The following is a 16052-nucleotide window of genomic DNA, read 5'->3' as shown; positions in this document are numbered from 1 at the left end:
TCCACTTTAATTTAACAAGGCTGATTTCCTAAAATATCAAATATTTGATATAACCAAGAATATATATTGAACTACTGGAACAAATAGCTAGAAGATATTTTAGTCGTCCCACTTGAAAAAGCAAGATGTAGGCAAACCCTTCTCAACATGGATAGCAGGAGGGGCGGGGGCAGTTCTCCTTAAGTGGAAAGTTTTCTCTTTCCTCTTCATTGCAAGCTGGGACAGCCAACTTTGCCCAGACATGAAGAACGTTTTCCTTTACAGGATTGAATCAAGGACCCCTGTTCCCCCATAAATGCCTGCCATTATTCAGACCTCGTAGTCCCTCCTTTTTTAAAGGTGCAGTTTCCTGGGCAAGAACTGATGCATCAAATTCTTAAAATCTTAATGAACAAGAGTTAATTAAACTGCTTTCTTTCCTGAAATGGGAGGCTGGACACACAGAAATGGAAAAAAGGGGCTAAAAATAAATAAAATTTTAAAATGATCAGTTATTGACAGCTAATTCCTTACCAGTTATTGACAGCTAATTATGGCAGGTCTCTGAATCTTCATAGGTTTTATCTCTTATGCTCTGGAACACATCGTCCACATCCTCCAGCAATCTAGCCTGTTCTTGCTCATCCAGCCTGATTAGCATAATATCATCAACATGGCGGATCAATGTGATAACTGTAGGATGTCCAAATGGTCAAGATCTTTTCAGACTATATTATGACAGAGGGCAGGAGAGTTTAAATAGCCCGGGGCAAAACTATAAATAGCCCTGGACAAAAACTATAAAACTATTGCTGCTTGTTGTTTATGAATGCAAAGTTCTTCTTTTTTTTTTTTTTTTTTTTTAATGTTTATTTATTTTTGAGAGAGAGAGAAGGACAGAGTGTGAGCCAGGGAGAGGCAGAGAGAGAGGGAGACATAGAATCCGAAGCAGGCTCCAGGCTCTGAGATGTCAGCACAGAGCCCGACGCGGGGCTCAAACCCACGAACCATGAGATCATGACCTGAGCTGAAGTCGGACACTTAACCGACTGAGCCACCCAGACACCCCTAATGCAAAGTATTTCTAATTCACCAAATTAATAGCTGCAAACTATGTATCTGAAACCATAATATTTGGCTTTAGCGAAGATATACACATCTGACACGGTGACTGCGATTGGGACTGGCGCTTGGTTATTTACGTGGAAGTCTACTGTTGGCCCCTGGGATGCATCTTGTTTCTACAAGGACCAGTCAAGAATTGAATGGAGGGGCGCCTGGGTGGCGCAGTCGGTTGAGCGTCCGGCTTCAGCCAGGTCACGATCTCGCGGTCCGTGAGTTTGAGCCCCGCGTCGGGCTCCGCGCTGACGGCTCGGAGCCTGGAGCCTGTTTCTGATTCTGTGTCTCCCTCTCTCTCTGCCCCTCCCCCGTTCATGCTCTGTCTCTCTCTGTCCCAAAAATAAATAAACGTTGAAAAAAAAAAAAAAAAGAATTGAATGGAAATATGAAAGGAGCATTAATCTTTAGATCCCTAAAGGTGACACTAATTTCTACCATTCCCCCATCCTGAGATGTCATATTGTTTTCATCTGCCATCTTGGCTGGAGATGGAAAGGGGAGCAGTTTCCACTTGGCCTTCCCCACATTAAGGATCCAGCTACCAAGTATGTCACTCTCAGTTATATACCCAGGGACCAGAACAATGATCACTGGGTGGGGCTGTAGCTGCAGTGGACTTCATTTACTGAGTCCCCACATGACCCCTCACCCTAAAAGGAGGAACAATATGATGCTATAGGTCTCTGGACAACAAGGTCAGCTTGGATCCTAAGTCCAACATGAATCAAAACGTTTGGGTGTTCTCTTTTCCCCAGGGTTCAGTCACCCTCGTTAGTGGCTGTAGATCCACTTGGAGGAAGACTAGGAGAATCATTACTATTTTTTTTATATTTTTCTACATTTTTGTTCATTTATTTTTAGAGAGACAGAAACGGAGAGAGCAAGCAAGGGAGGGTCAGGGAGAGAGCGAGAGAGAGAATCCCAAGCAGGTTCCGCACTGTTGGTGGGAAGCCTGACACGGGGCTCAAATTCCTAATGATGAGATCATGACCTGAGCCGAAACCAAGGTCAGACACTTAACCTATTGAGCTACCCAGGCACCCCTCATGACTATAGATATTTGCCATAGTGTTGCAGGGTCCTTCTTCTTGGAGACCTGATATGTTCTTCAGTCAGTGAATTTTGAGTCAAAACACTGACTCGGATCTGGAAACGAGGCAAGAAATCTTTTTTTTTTTTTTTTTTTTATTGAGGCCACTGCCCTCAGCCTTCTTCTGGTCATCCATCTATGATTTCCTCTGGTGGTACAAGCTGAGTGGTACTTGTGTTGACTGAGGATCTATTCTGTCTCTAGGGCTGCCATGTTTTATTAACCATCTCCCTAACTCCCATATTCCACTCTCTGCCAGCACTCCAAACCTGTTACGACAGGTACAACAGATACGACAACTGTATCCGCTTGGCACTTGGATATAGTCCTCAAACTCCATTGTTCTTACAGTTTTGATTTTCCTCCATATTTTCCAAACACCTGCATGGCACTAGGCAGTACATTCCTTTGCCATCCTTCCTAATTCATCACTGGTAAGAGTTTTAACAATAGGACCTACCACCTTGTGCCACAGGTTACCTGGGCCCCACCGACCACCAGTGATAAAGTCCTCACTGCCAGCCAGGTGGCAAATGACCCAACTTCCAGGTCCCATCATATTGCCTGCTTTCTCAGACTACTCCCAGGACCAACTGGCACAGATTGGGTTCCCTGGAAGCAGATACTGAAACAGAGTTTGACCTGAAAGGAATTCATCAGAAAGAAAGTGAGTGGAAGGGGGAAGGAGGAAGCAGAAGGAGAAGTTGAACCACAATACAGGCTCATTGAAGCCTGGCCAATATATAGCACATATGACCAGTCACAATCGTCCAATGGTGGGCCAAAGTGGCTGGGCCTCTATATCCTGCCATGATCAGTCATTGCATGTTGGCCACCTCAGGAACAGCATGCCGATGGGTGAAAAGGCCTTCTGCAGCCAAGGCAAATCCTGAAGAAGCTGAGAACAGAAGGCTGTTCATAGACTGCAGGCCTAGCCAAAATTTCTTCAGGAGAGATCTGATGGGCATACCTCCATATCCATCACAAACACCATGCCGCAAAGAAAGACCACACCACGGTTAAATACAACACCGAATGAAAGAAGCTAGACCCAAATGAGTACATACTGTAGGATTCCATTTACATAAACTTCAGAACACAGTCAAACTGATTGGTACGATAGAATGAGAAAAGTGTTTTCTGCTAGCGGAGCATATTGACTAGAGGGGGGTGTGAGGGAGGCTTCTGGGGTGCTTCTATCACTTGTCTGGTGCTGGCCACATGGGTGCATTTGCTTGGCAAAAAGTCATCCAGCTCTACATATATGATCTGTTCATTTTTAAATATCAATATTATTATATTTCAACAAAATGTATTTATCAAAAAGTAAATGTTAAATATTTATTTCAAGGCCTAGAAAAATACATACTGATTCAAAGACACACATGCACCCCAATGTGTATAGCATCAACAATAGCAAAGTTATGGAAAGAGCCCAAATGTCCATCGACTGATGAATGTATAAAGATATAGTGTATATACAATGGAATACTACATGGGGATGAAAAAGAATGAAATCTTGGGGTGCCTGGGTGGCTCAGTCAGTTAGGCGTCCGACTTCCACTCAGATCATGATCTCACAGTTTGTGAGTTCAAGCCCCATGTCGAGCTCTGTGCTGACAGCTCAGAGCCTGGAGCCTGCTTTGGATTCTGTGTTTCCTCCTCTCTCTGCCCCTCCCATGCTCATTCTCATCTTTCTCTGTCTCTCAATAATAAATAAACATTAAATTAAAAAAAAAAAAGAAAAGAAAAAGAATGAAATCCTGCCATTTGCAACAACATGGATAGAACTGGAGGGTATTATGCTAAGCAAAATAAGTTAGTCAGAGAAAGACAGATACCATATGACTTCACTCATATGTGGAATTTGAGAAACACAGCAGATGAACATAGGGGAAGGGAAGGAAAAATAAGAGAAAAACAGAGAGCGAGGCAAACCATAAAAGACTTTTAAATACAGAGAACAAACTATTGCTGGAGGGGAGGTGGCAAAGTGGGCTAAATGGGTGATGGGCATTAAGGAGGGCACTTTTCAGGATGAGCGCTGGGTGTCATATATAAGAGATAAATCACTGGGTTCTACTACTCAAACCATGACTACATTGTAGGTTAACTAACTTGAATTTAAATTTTAAAAAAAGACAAAAAGGAAAGAAACATATATAGTAATATCAAAATCATGATGGATTTCATTGCCAAGGAAAAAAGTTGATCATTTTTTAATATTTTAAGAAAGTAATAGCATTAATGGTTATGTGGATATTGCAAAACTCTGGATGGTGGTCCTTAAATAACTAAAGTTGGGCAAACTCTAGGCCTAATCTAACACTGGGTTTCTAGAATTTTCCCCTTCATGGTGCAGATGGTTCTATGGTGCAGCAATGCTCTATTACTTTTGTCAGAGCACTTCAAGTTAGCATTTATGTATCTGTTTGATTCCTAATTCTGTTTGTTACTTAACACTGGACATCATGCAATCTTAGATCATCACTTTTGTAGAGGAAATAGAAACCAAAATATCAGGAATGGCCTATCAGTCTTTCAAATTTTCTCTTCCTTTTATCCTCTTGATTTTTGAAAACCCAATAGCAAAGAAGTTTCTTCCTTAATCCACATATCTTTTCATTTTTCTGTCCACCTCTGAATGCCATGAGGATATATGCAAAAGAAGAGGGGGAAAATGTACTTTAAGCAATCAAGAGTTATTTTTACCACCTCTGGGGAAAAGAGAAGTCTCCAACAGAAAAGATAGAGATCCATGGGATATGGATTCTGGCTGAAATTCTTCAGACACACAAACACCTACCTTCCAAGTTCTTGATCACCTTTTTTTGACGAGGTAATTCATCTCTCTCCCCACTCTATGAACCTGCTCATTGCTCCTCTGCAGAATTTATAGTTTACATGAGAATAGTTATGTAATAATAGTAATAAGCCTACAATAGACATTTGTCATTTGGAGGCAACTCATGTCCTTTCCCTCTTTTTCTTTTTTTTAAAAAAATTTTTAACGTTTATTTATTTTTAGAGAGACAAGAGTGCGAGAGGGGGAGGGGCAGAGAGAGAGGGAGATACAGAATCCAAAACAGGTTTCAGGCTCTGAGGTGTCAGCACAGAGCCCAACGCAGGGTTCGAACCCACAAACTGTGAGATCATGACCTGAGCCAAAGTCGGATGCTCAACTAAGCAACCCAGGTGCGCCTTTTCCCTCTTTTTCAAAGCTCTGCAAATTCCTTGGAGGATAGACCTCTCTGCCATTGAGTATAGTCTTCATAGGAGTGTAGTTTTTCCTCCTTCCTCTCCTTACTACCAAACAGTGAGGATGAGGGAGATGGGTACCGTGATCTGGGCTCAGCCCCACCCATCATTCACACCTGGGACTTGGAGTCCTGAGAGCATCAGGAAGGACGAAATGGTAGGAGAGAAGTCATTTACCACCATACCCAAGGCACCTTGATCATTCTGCTCCCGCTGCAATCTTTGTATTAGTTTCTTACAGCAGCAGATTTAGTTTCCTAGGATAACAGATCACCGCAAACTGGGTGGCTGCACGCAACAGAAGTTTACTCCTTCACTATTCTGGAGGCCAGAGGCACTGGAGTCAATATCACTGGACTGAAAGCAAGGTGTCCACAGGGGAGAATCTGTTTCTTGCTTCTTCCAGCTCCTGGTGACCAACAGCACTCCTTGGCTTGTGGCCACCATCACTCTCATCTTCAAGGCCAGCATCTTCAAATCTTTCCCTGCCACATTATCACATCACCTTCTCCCATGTGTATATCAAATCTCCCTCTGCCTGTCTCTCACAAAAACACCATGCCCGTGGGGTGCCTGGGTGACTCAGTCGGTTGAGCGACCACCTTTGGCTTGGGGTATGACCTCGTTCTTTGTGGGTTCGAGCCCCATGTCAGGTTCTGTGCTGACAGCTCAGAGCCTGGAGCCTGCTTCGGATTCCGTGTCTCCCTTTCTCTCTGCCCTTCCCCCACTAGTGTTCTGTCTCTCAAAAATGAATAAAAACGTTTAAAAAATTAAAAAAAAAAAACCCCATGCCCCTACTTAGGGCCCACATATATAATCCAGGATCATCTACCCATCTCAAAGTCTTCAATTTAATCATGTCTTTGAAGTCTTTGCAATCTAAGGTAACATTTACAGGTTCTAGGTACCTGATGGCTTTGGGGGCCATTGCCCAGCCAGCAACAATCTTTGACAAAAGTTTTTGAAATGTCTGTGAATTGATCTGATGTGGCCTTCAGCATTCAAGACAGAGGGAATTTATTCATTCCTATTTCCTTTAAATCATCTAGGAAGTAAGTGAAAATGAGAAAGCAAAATGGTGAAAGGAAGGAACCTTGCATATTATCCCCAGGCAGTGTTCATCAGGCTTGAGGGGCCCAGAGCTTATGATACAGTTTTCCACTCAGAGTCTCTCCCCCTAAAGCAAATATTTCCCAAACTCTAGCATTCACAAAACACTTTTAAAATTTTTGCCAGATGGAATATCACCCATATTCTGCATGGCATCTACATTATTACTTATGTTATGTTCTTTGTTAAAGGCACTTTCTTTTTAGCTTTAAAGAAACACTGTTGAAAAGAAATGTTTATTTTACTACTAAAAAGAAAAAAACAGGGGTGCCTGGGTGGCTCAGTTGGCTAAGCATCCAACCCTTGATCTCAGCTCAGGCCTTAATTGCAAGGTCATGAGTTGGAGCCACACATTGGAACCTAATTTAAAAAAGAAAAGAAAAAAGAAACATCGCCAATAATAAAACACAATACAAACTAAATTTCAGATACTATTGCCTGAAAAGGCTCTGAGTGTGAGGCCCACTGTCTTTGTTTTAGGAAGATTGGTAGGAATTTGGTGTTAGACTAGCACCCATCTGAGCCTTTTCTTTTTAGAAGGGTATAAAGAGAACGAAAAAGGAATGCTCACTCTCTTCCAGTTCAACATCATAAAACTCCCTAAAATTATAATTTACCCATCACTAAAATGGTCATATGGATGACTAGGAATCCCTGCCCCTAGCAGAAAAAAAAAAAAAAAAAAAACAGGTTTTAATATCTACCCGCCTTACCTCCCTTGAGTTTCTATTCTTTCCTCCATCTCCTGTGTCTTTGACCTCTGCAGACACAGCCACTGCAGAGAATTCATTGCCTACTGAACCACTCCGGACCTCCATTTCCTCATCTGCAAAATGACGGCAATAATATAGTGCCTTCCACAGGGTTGTTGTGGCATTAAGTCAGTTAAAATATATAAAGCACATATTTAGGTTTATATCTGATGCATAGTGTTATATAAGCATCTGCTATAATAAAACGGTCGTTACTAATATTCCCATCAACTAGGTATATAGTTATTTATTGCCAGCGTTGTGTTTTGCCTTTTGCTAAGCTTGTGGGGACTGGAAGAGGAATAAGCCATAGTCTTTTCCTCCAATGAACCTATCATTTCACGAGAGAGGTGGGTGAATGTCACATAAAGCAGTAAAAAAAACACCTCTATGGCAATTTTTTAAACAGCCTACCCTAGTAACCAAAAATCACACTAAGTGCAGACGAACACTGGCTGGTGGTTCTCGCTTCCATTTACCTCCGAGGATCCATTCTTTGCCCTTCTTTCCCTGCTCTGTGCCAAGCTGCTGACCAGAACCCCTCGTCTCCGGCTTCCAGTGAGAGGAAGCCCATAGGAAGCACCAGCAGGAGGTCCAGAGAGTGGGAGGAGAGAAAGGCCGGGGGACTTCTCCCCAACCTGTGCTTGCCCAGCCTGCCCGTCTGCACCTGTCCTTCTGCTAGTAGATGCCTCTCTCTATGACACCCCTCTACCTCTGGTCTCTTGCTTTCCTGTTGCCTCTTCTGGCTCCCCACTGCCGTTGGTCTCTGGAAGTATCAGCGTCCTTTATTGGTCCCTTAACTCTGCTCATGGCTCTGTAAATAGGCCCTTCGTTGAACTCTCTCCAGTTAAATCTTTTTGAGGGACTTCTGTTTCCTGCCAGGGCCACGACTGATCCAAGAGCCACAAGACACCAGTAATCTGAGAATGATCTAATTCCTCTAATAACTAAGAGCTATGTTAAGGAACATTAAACTTATTGTAGAAAATAGTAGAATGATCCAGACTTTCTTTGTCGGCCAAATGATCCTGTAGCGATAGCAGGGATGGCTAGAATGTTCTGAAGATTCTCTATGTGACAGGCACTTTGCTAAGCCCTCTTTCTGCCCCATCTAATTTACGCTCCCCAAACCCAATGAGTGTAGTAACCTTAATATTAAAACAAATAGAGATTAGGAAGGGTTAAATAACCTCCCCAAATGGGGAAGGGCAGAGCCAGAGTATAAGCCCAGTTTGACCTGCCATGGGGCTATACTGATTCCCTTATGCTCCCTTTTCCACCAGGCTATGCAGCCTCCCTTCCAGAAGTGAGAAGCTGCCACTGGACAGGAGATGTCACGGATTTCAGATGACTAGGAAAAAGAAGTCCCTCCATTGCCTTTTTTGTGGAACACCTGCTCGCCTGGAATTGTCTTAAGTATCTATTGTCCAAACAAATGTGTTATTTTCTAAAATCCTTCAGATTTGCTCTCTCTGAGCTATTTGAGAAGATTTAGGTTAAAACAACGGGCAGGGGAAAGAAATGCATATATATTTTCTACAAGTTTGTGAAATCACTTAAAAATCACATCATTCGACTCCATTTGCTGATCTGATTACCCAATTACTTGCTAGGTAGCTTTACATTATGCACCCACAGACGTAGCCAGCCGTCTTTCCAGGCAGCTATCTCTCTCCCCCTCTCCCTCTGTCCCTCTCTCCCTCTCTCTCTCTTCCCACCTCCCACCACTCCAGGCTTTATTTCCATCTACCTACTTCTCCCCTAAACAGCAATTTTTCTACCTATTTTTTCAATTATTACAACAAAAGCTTTCAAGTTAAAGAAAACAATACTGCTTTCTTCCCAAAGCCAGCCTTTCCCTGACACAAAGTAACAGTGATACTAAACATTGCTAGCAATTGTTATGAAAATGCATTTCTCTGTATCCCGTTGTCATGGCAGCTAAAGATCAAGACATGCCCGCTACATACAGCAATTTATACTGATTTGAAAGACTGTTTGGGGGAAACATTAAAATGTATAATCGAATACATTTGAAACCATAGCCCGGCAAAGTACAATATCGGTTATTCAAATAACATTTCTAAAGCAAAGTACATCATTTATTTCAATCAATGTTGTGTTCATTATTTATGCTTGTGGAGTTACTTTAATTTCCAACACACTGGCAATTTTATTATGTTTCTCAGCACTCAGAATCTTCACATTACCTTTGCCCAGGCACTGGCCAACCTAACACAGACAGCAACGTGCACGTCACACTGTGAGACCCAGAGCCTCTATAGCATTTCTTCTATTATTTCTTTGTTTGCAGGGCGGGGGCATCCCTTGGGTTGGACTGCAACTACCCGAAATGTCACAGCGTGGTTAATTCCCCTTCTTCCGGATACTCTACCGTATATGCCACGTTTTTTGCTTCTCTGTGGGGGTGGGGAGCAAAGTCCACGACTAAGAAAGATGGGGAGTAGGGGGTGCCGAAGAGAGAATATAAAGGGCTGAGATGCAAATAATTGAGTACAAAATGCCACTCTTATTAGCAATTTGGATGGTGGTTCTTGTCCCTAATCCTTTTCATTGGTTATCCCTCAAAATCTCCCAGGGAGACCACTGGCATTTGGCAGGAGGGAAGTAGAGGCATGGGGGGATTAAGGAGCTGTGATGGCAGAACAGATCAGTAGCAGAGCTAGGATGAGAACTCAGAATTCTGACATTCCTGAGCCATTGTTCAGCCTGTGGCCCGCTAGACATGGGCCTAAGGAATTTTATTGAGATTAACTAAAGCTTAACTGACTGCCACTCTTCCTAGGGTAATTAGTTACACTGCTTTTCCCACAGCTGGTATCGCACACGAACATTTGGCCTTGACCTTATGAAACTGATTTTTATCAGTTGATCATCTCTCAGGATGGTCACTGATTTCATCCTTTTGAATCCTGTGCCTTGAAGATTGGCATCTACCTGCCAAAAGCAGCCGGTAGCTTCCCCTAAGGTCAGGCTTTCCTTCTGAAATTACGCACCCAAGTCAAATGTAGACATTTACATTTGGCATGGAAGAAGGCAGGCATGTAAAATCACCAGGTGATTGCACTTCCCCCCTCACCCTTACCTGAAGTTGACAGAATCTGATAAATCTGGTCACATCGTTGAAAAGAGAAGCAGTAAAAAGCTGTCACTGAGAGACTGCGTCTGTGTATCAGGCACAATGCTAAGTGTTTTTGCACATCATCGCTTTACAACAACACACTAAACTAAGTTATTATTATTAGCCTTATGTCTACAAAGGGGAAACTGAGACACGCTGATGTTAAGTAGCCTGTGCCCTGTGACACAGCTGGTAAGTAGCACAACCGAGATGTGACTACACTTGCTTGGGTCCAGAGATGACTGCTCGGCCACAATGCTAAACTGCCTCTGTGACACAAAGTTGCTAAGAGTTCAAGGCTCTGGATTCCAAAAAACCAAGGTCTTTGTTCTGGCTACCTGTGTCATCTTGGATAAATTACTCCACAAGGCTGCAGTTTTCGTGTGTTGTGATCATTTCTGCTAGGTTTGCTAAATATAGTCATCAGCACTGTGCCTGGCACGTAGCGAGCCATCCAAGAACATTAGCTGCTCATTCTAAGGAATGAACACGTTCAGACTAAATGGACCAGGAGTTCTGGCCCACGGTAGAGAAGTGCAAGGCACGTGGGGAAAAGAATGCATTCCCTATACAAGGTCTGGCCCCTTCCACTAAAGAAGCAAGCAAGACAGAAAGAGAAAAATGAGAGAAGAGGGATGCCATGACCAGGGAACAGAGGAAGCTTTTTCAAGTGAGTGGAGGCTTGGCTGTGTTTTGAACAAATTAAGATAAAGAAGGAAGCCAGCACAAGACGTGCTCTGGGGAAGAAAGACACTCTAACAAGGAACTAGTTTGAGGCGGTGGCTTCCCAGGGTGATTAAATTAAACACTCCCTTCAGTCAAACAACTAGTGTAACTGATTTTTTTCTGTTTACAGAGTCCTTAGTTGCCTGAATTTTGCAACTCCTTGGTGCCATATGATCACTTTTCTTTTCTGTCTTTTCCTACTCAAAGACAGAAGACTTTAAATTTCTTTTCTAGGGGGAGAAAAAAAATTTCCCTTCCAGGAAACAAGCATTCTCTCATAGGAAACCATGAGAATAAAATTTTGCAGCTAACTTCCCAACACTGAGAAATCTTGTCTAGGAGTCAAAGGCCTAAGACTAGAAGGCAAAGGCCTGTGGTTGAGTCCAGGCTCTGACACTCACTGCTTGGCCTTGGGAACCTCATGCCTCCTCCCTCCTGTGTCTGCTTTCTCATCAGTACAATGGAAGCCTTTTATCTGCTTTAAGATTGTATGATTTAGGGGAGCTCATTCTATGAGAAAGATATTCTTTGATCAGTAGATACTATCCATAGCATGATTTATTATTGGGGGAGGGGGATATTTTCATGGTTAGTGGTTTTATATGATAATCACCAGTCCCTAGGGACTTGGAATAATTTCACCATCAAAATTTTCCATTATCGTGGCATTATAGCTCTGTTTCAACAAGCTTGCTCAAGTAACTTTTCTATTGCAAATTCACATGATAATAGCATTATAAACGGCATCTCCAAAGACTTCAATTAAAATTGATTTGTCATTGTAATCTTAGCTAATAATGGTATGGTAATGGCATTATAATGAGGAGATCAAAGACTTACACTGAAATTATTTTGGCATTGTTATCCTATATTCTAAATGGCTTTGAATAGGCTGCTCTATACATAGATTTGAAACTGTGTGTCATTGGGATATTATAAGCTAAGAGCATCGGCAGTGGAATCATCCACTCCTTTCCCCCAAAGCCCAGCTTGGGATTTCTTCTCTCTTTTCATTTCCCATAAAGGTCAAGTTCAAACAAAGCCTCGGCTGTACGTCCCCCCTCCCCAGTCTTGCAGGGAACAGGCAAGAGATTGTGAGGATGCTGGAGAGTACCTAGAAACACTGCTCTCACATGAGGCTGGAGCCAGCCCAGACACTTTCTTTCCGCAGACATGGGGGCCTGAGTGTTCCTCTACCCAGGGCTGGGACACGCTGACCTGAGAGATAGAAACCAGGCCTGACCAAGGGGTCCTGTTAGTGGACACAGGACTCCCGCCCCCTTCAGAGGTGGTCATGCAATTGGAATTCTGCAGTTTGTGACATTTAGCGCCTCTTGTCTCTTGTCCCTTGTGGCTTTGCAGTTGCCACCCTTGTGGGCTTTGATTGGACTTGAATCCTTGGCTCCCAGCTTTCTGACTATGAAAACAGTTGTGTGTGTGGTTGTTTCCTGTTTATTCATTAACTTTGACAGGGACACACATTAAATCTAACCAAATACAGACTCAATATTCATATTTACATCAAGGTTCTAAAATTATTCTAGTTTAGAGACTATTATTATTTCATCAGTTGACATTAGAACCATACAAGTGTATGGTTCTTATTACAGGATAGAAGCTAGCCTAACTATGTGAAATATTTTTGATTCTCATTATTCATGGTAGTCATGTTCTATAACGCCATCACAAACACTGAGTCAGTGCATACAGAGAGCCACTGCTCCTAGGGGAAATACAGGGTTAGGTTCCTGTGAGCCTCTGGCCACATTTTTGTCAACTGATTGGTATAGAACCCTGTTTTCTGTGTTTGTGTTTAAAGACACCTTATTTAGTATATGTGGTTGACTCATTCACATTCAACTCTTAGCCAACAACACTATAATGCATGCCTGAATGACACTGATCTAACACATGTATTTTCTCCATATGGCCCATAGCAGCCTTTTTCATTCTTAGGAACACTAAACGGCACGGCAACACCATGCTTGACGGCCATTTTAAACAATGAAATCACCAATGAAAACAACAAACATGTTAAAAACGTGGCACTAAATAGTGAAAAAAATATTTGTTCATAGTATAGGAGCTGAAACAGGAGGGCAGACCATCACTGTTCAATCTCATCTATGAATGACCACCAAATTTCCACAGGTGTTGATTTGGGGAGTTACAAATAAATTTTCGTGAGTAGACAAATTTGCAAGCACCGAATCTATAAATATAAGAATCCACCACATAATAGTTTATTTAATCTCTACGTCAACCCCATAAGTTAGGTACTATTATCATCTTCATATCACAGATGAGGAAACTGAGGCATGGAGATAATAACCAATTTTCTCAATGTTCAGTTTTAATTCAAATTGATTGACTTGGTTTTCTGTTTAAAATGAAATAAACCAGGGGGTGCCTGGCTGGCTCAGTCAGTAGAGCATGCAACTCTTAATCTCAGGGTTGTGAGTTCAAGCCCCATGTTGGGTGTGGAAGCTACTTAGAATAAAAAATTTTTGTTTTTAATTTTTAATGAAGTAAGTCATATGCTTAGTATTTGGGTTTTTTGTTTGTTTTTAGGGGATCAATTCAGGAAAATTGTATGGCCCTAGTTTGGGGATGAAAAGAAGTATCTATGGACCTCCGATGTTTCCAGCTTTTCAATCAGGCCATGTTGGGGGCGCCAGCATGTAAAAAATGTAGCAGACACTATTGGTACTAACCTAAATTCACCCCTGCCCCTCTTCTTCCTGGCTGTTAGAGTGCCAACCTTCTGTGTGGTTCTGCATTGAAGACAGAAGCCTTCCACTGCGCCAGGAGATGAACCTCTATTTATATAAACCAATCAGAGAAACTCATTTTCCTAATCAAACTGGTTTAGACAAGGGCATGTGTTGTAATTCTAGCCAATGGGAAGTGAAGGAAACCACCTGCAAAGCTCCAGGGAAAAGGCTTTTTTCAGAGGTATCTGAGAAGAAGCAGTCCCTTCTTCTGCCTGTTGTTGTCAGTAAGAATGTGATAGTTGGAACCACAGCAGTCATCTTGTGACCATGAGGAAACAAATTGGGATGGCAAAGTTGAAAGATGTAGCTTAGGCACAGAATCAAACATTCCTAAGGTCACCCTACTTCTAGCCCTTTGCCATGTGAGACAGTAAGCCCCTACTGTTGAAACTGCTTTTAATAAGTAGAAACTGAAAGTATCCTTCCAGATACAGGACTTCTTGCTTGGGAACCCATTATAATGGAGAGCTGGGAGACACTAAGTATAGAAATTGTACCAACAGAAACACATAGAGGTTGAATTCTATTCAAGATGCGCAATGTATTGGTTGCTAAGAGATGCTGAGAAGATATAAATGACCAAGGAAGTTTCCCCTACTCAGAGATAGCTTATAATCTAGTTAGTTGAGAAAACCAAACACAGCCAGCTCAAGAATTCTTGTGCAAAGAAACAGTAAATTCCATTTAATTCTGCCAGCATTAATTCTGAAATACATGTGATAGGGGTCTGTCGATGAATTAGATATACTCCCTGTCCTCCACAATCCAGTAGAGAAAATTAGACGGATAGGCGATTATAATATTGTGGAAAGGGCTTCAAAAGAAAGGTAAATGAGAAATTAATTTCTTTTGGCAGGCCGAGGAAAGCCTCATGTCTTTCCTGCTTAAAATTCTTCAGTGGTTTCCAATTACCCTTCATTTATTCAACAAATATTTATTGGGCAATTACTCTGGCCCAGCCCTATTCTAGGTGCTGGGACACAGCAGTGAGGAAAACAAGGTCCCTACTCTCCAATGACCTTACATTCTAATTAAAGGAAGAAAATACAATAAACAAGTGAGTAAATATAACCTATGTCAGAGATGCTATTACCAAGAAAAATAGAGAGAGTAGGAATTCTAGGATTTCAAGGTGCTATTTTATATGGGATGGTGAGATGCTGGCATTTGAGCAGAGAGCTGAAGGAAGCTAGGGAGTGAGCTCTGTGTGGATGTCTGGTGAAAGTGTTAGAGGCAGAACGAATAGCAAGTGCAAAGGCCCCGAGGCAGAGAATGCCAGGCATATTTGAATAACAAGATGGCAGGTCAGTGTGCCTGAAGCAGATGAGTAATGGGAATTTCAGCTGTAGAAGGTGAGATCAGAGAGGTAGTCAAGGGTGGAACCAGATTTACCATGAAGTTAATGAAGCTCTGACAATGTGCTCAGAAAGTCATAGATTTTGGTATAATCTGGAAAAGTAAGATATTTTAGCCACGATCAGTTAGGACTGCTGTCTCTCTCCACTCTGACTTCTCAATCACATTTCCCTCTATGCTGGATCTTTAGAGAGGCTGCAGGTATTTGGGGAAGCTGGCTAAGAGGAAATTATCTTAGGGATACATCTAGTCTGGGGTTAGTGAGATAAATTTGTGTGGATCACAAGTCACTTCCATGACCAGCTGACCCTAAGTAGGAGTGGCTTCCAGGAATACCCCTCACCCAAAGATGCAGAGTCAGGGGTCCGGTGAGAATATGAATAGGTCATATGAAGTCCAGGTCTGAAACTCTGTGAGTAGTCAGAAGCAACAAGGTGTTAAATATACAGAACAGGAAGCTAGTCTTTAGAAAATTTAGAAAATTCTCCCAGTGTGTAAACTCACAAGCAAAAGTAAATTGAGTCCTCACTGACACCTAATCATGACAGAATTTTTCTCCCCTAAGGAATATATTCAAGACTGCAGAAACTACAGTGATAAATGCACCTTTGTTGACTGAATCTTGAGAAACAGAGTTTATCAGACAGGGCACAAATCCAAAGCAGTACTATAAACAGCAAATCTATCTCTGTGTAAAGTCACCCACTATCAATTGTAAGAAGCAAATTTCAAAATATCATCCTAGA

The sequence above is a fragment of the Puma concolor genome, chromosome E2 (genome assembly GCF_028749965.1).
Source record: "Puma concolor isolate L17-30 chromosome E2, mPumCon1.1.hap2, whole genome shotgun sequence".
Classification (NCBI taxonomy): Eukaryota; Metazoa; Chordata; class Mammalia; order Carnivora; family Felidae; genus Puma; species Puma concolor.
The sequence above is the reverse complement of the archived record's forward strand: the minus strand, read 5'-3'. Positions refer to the sequence as shown.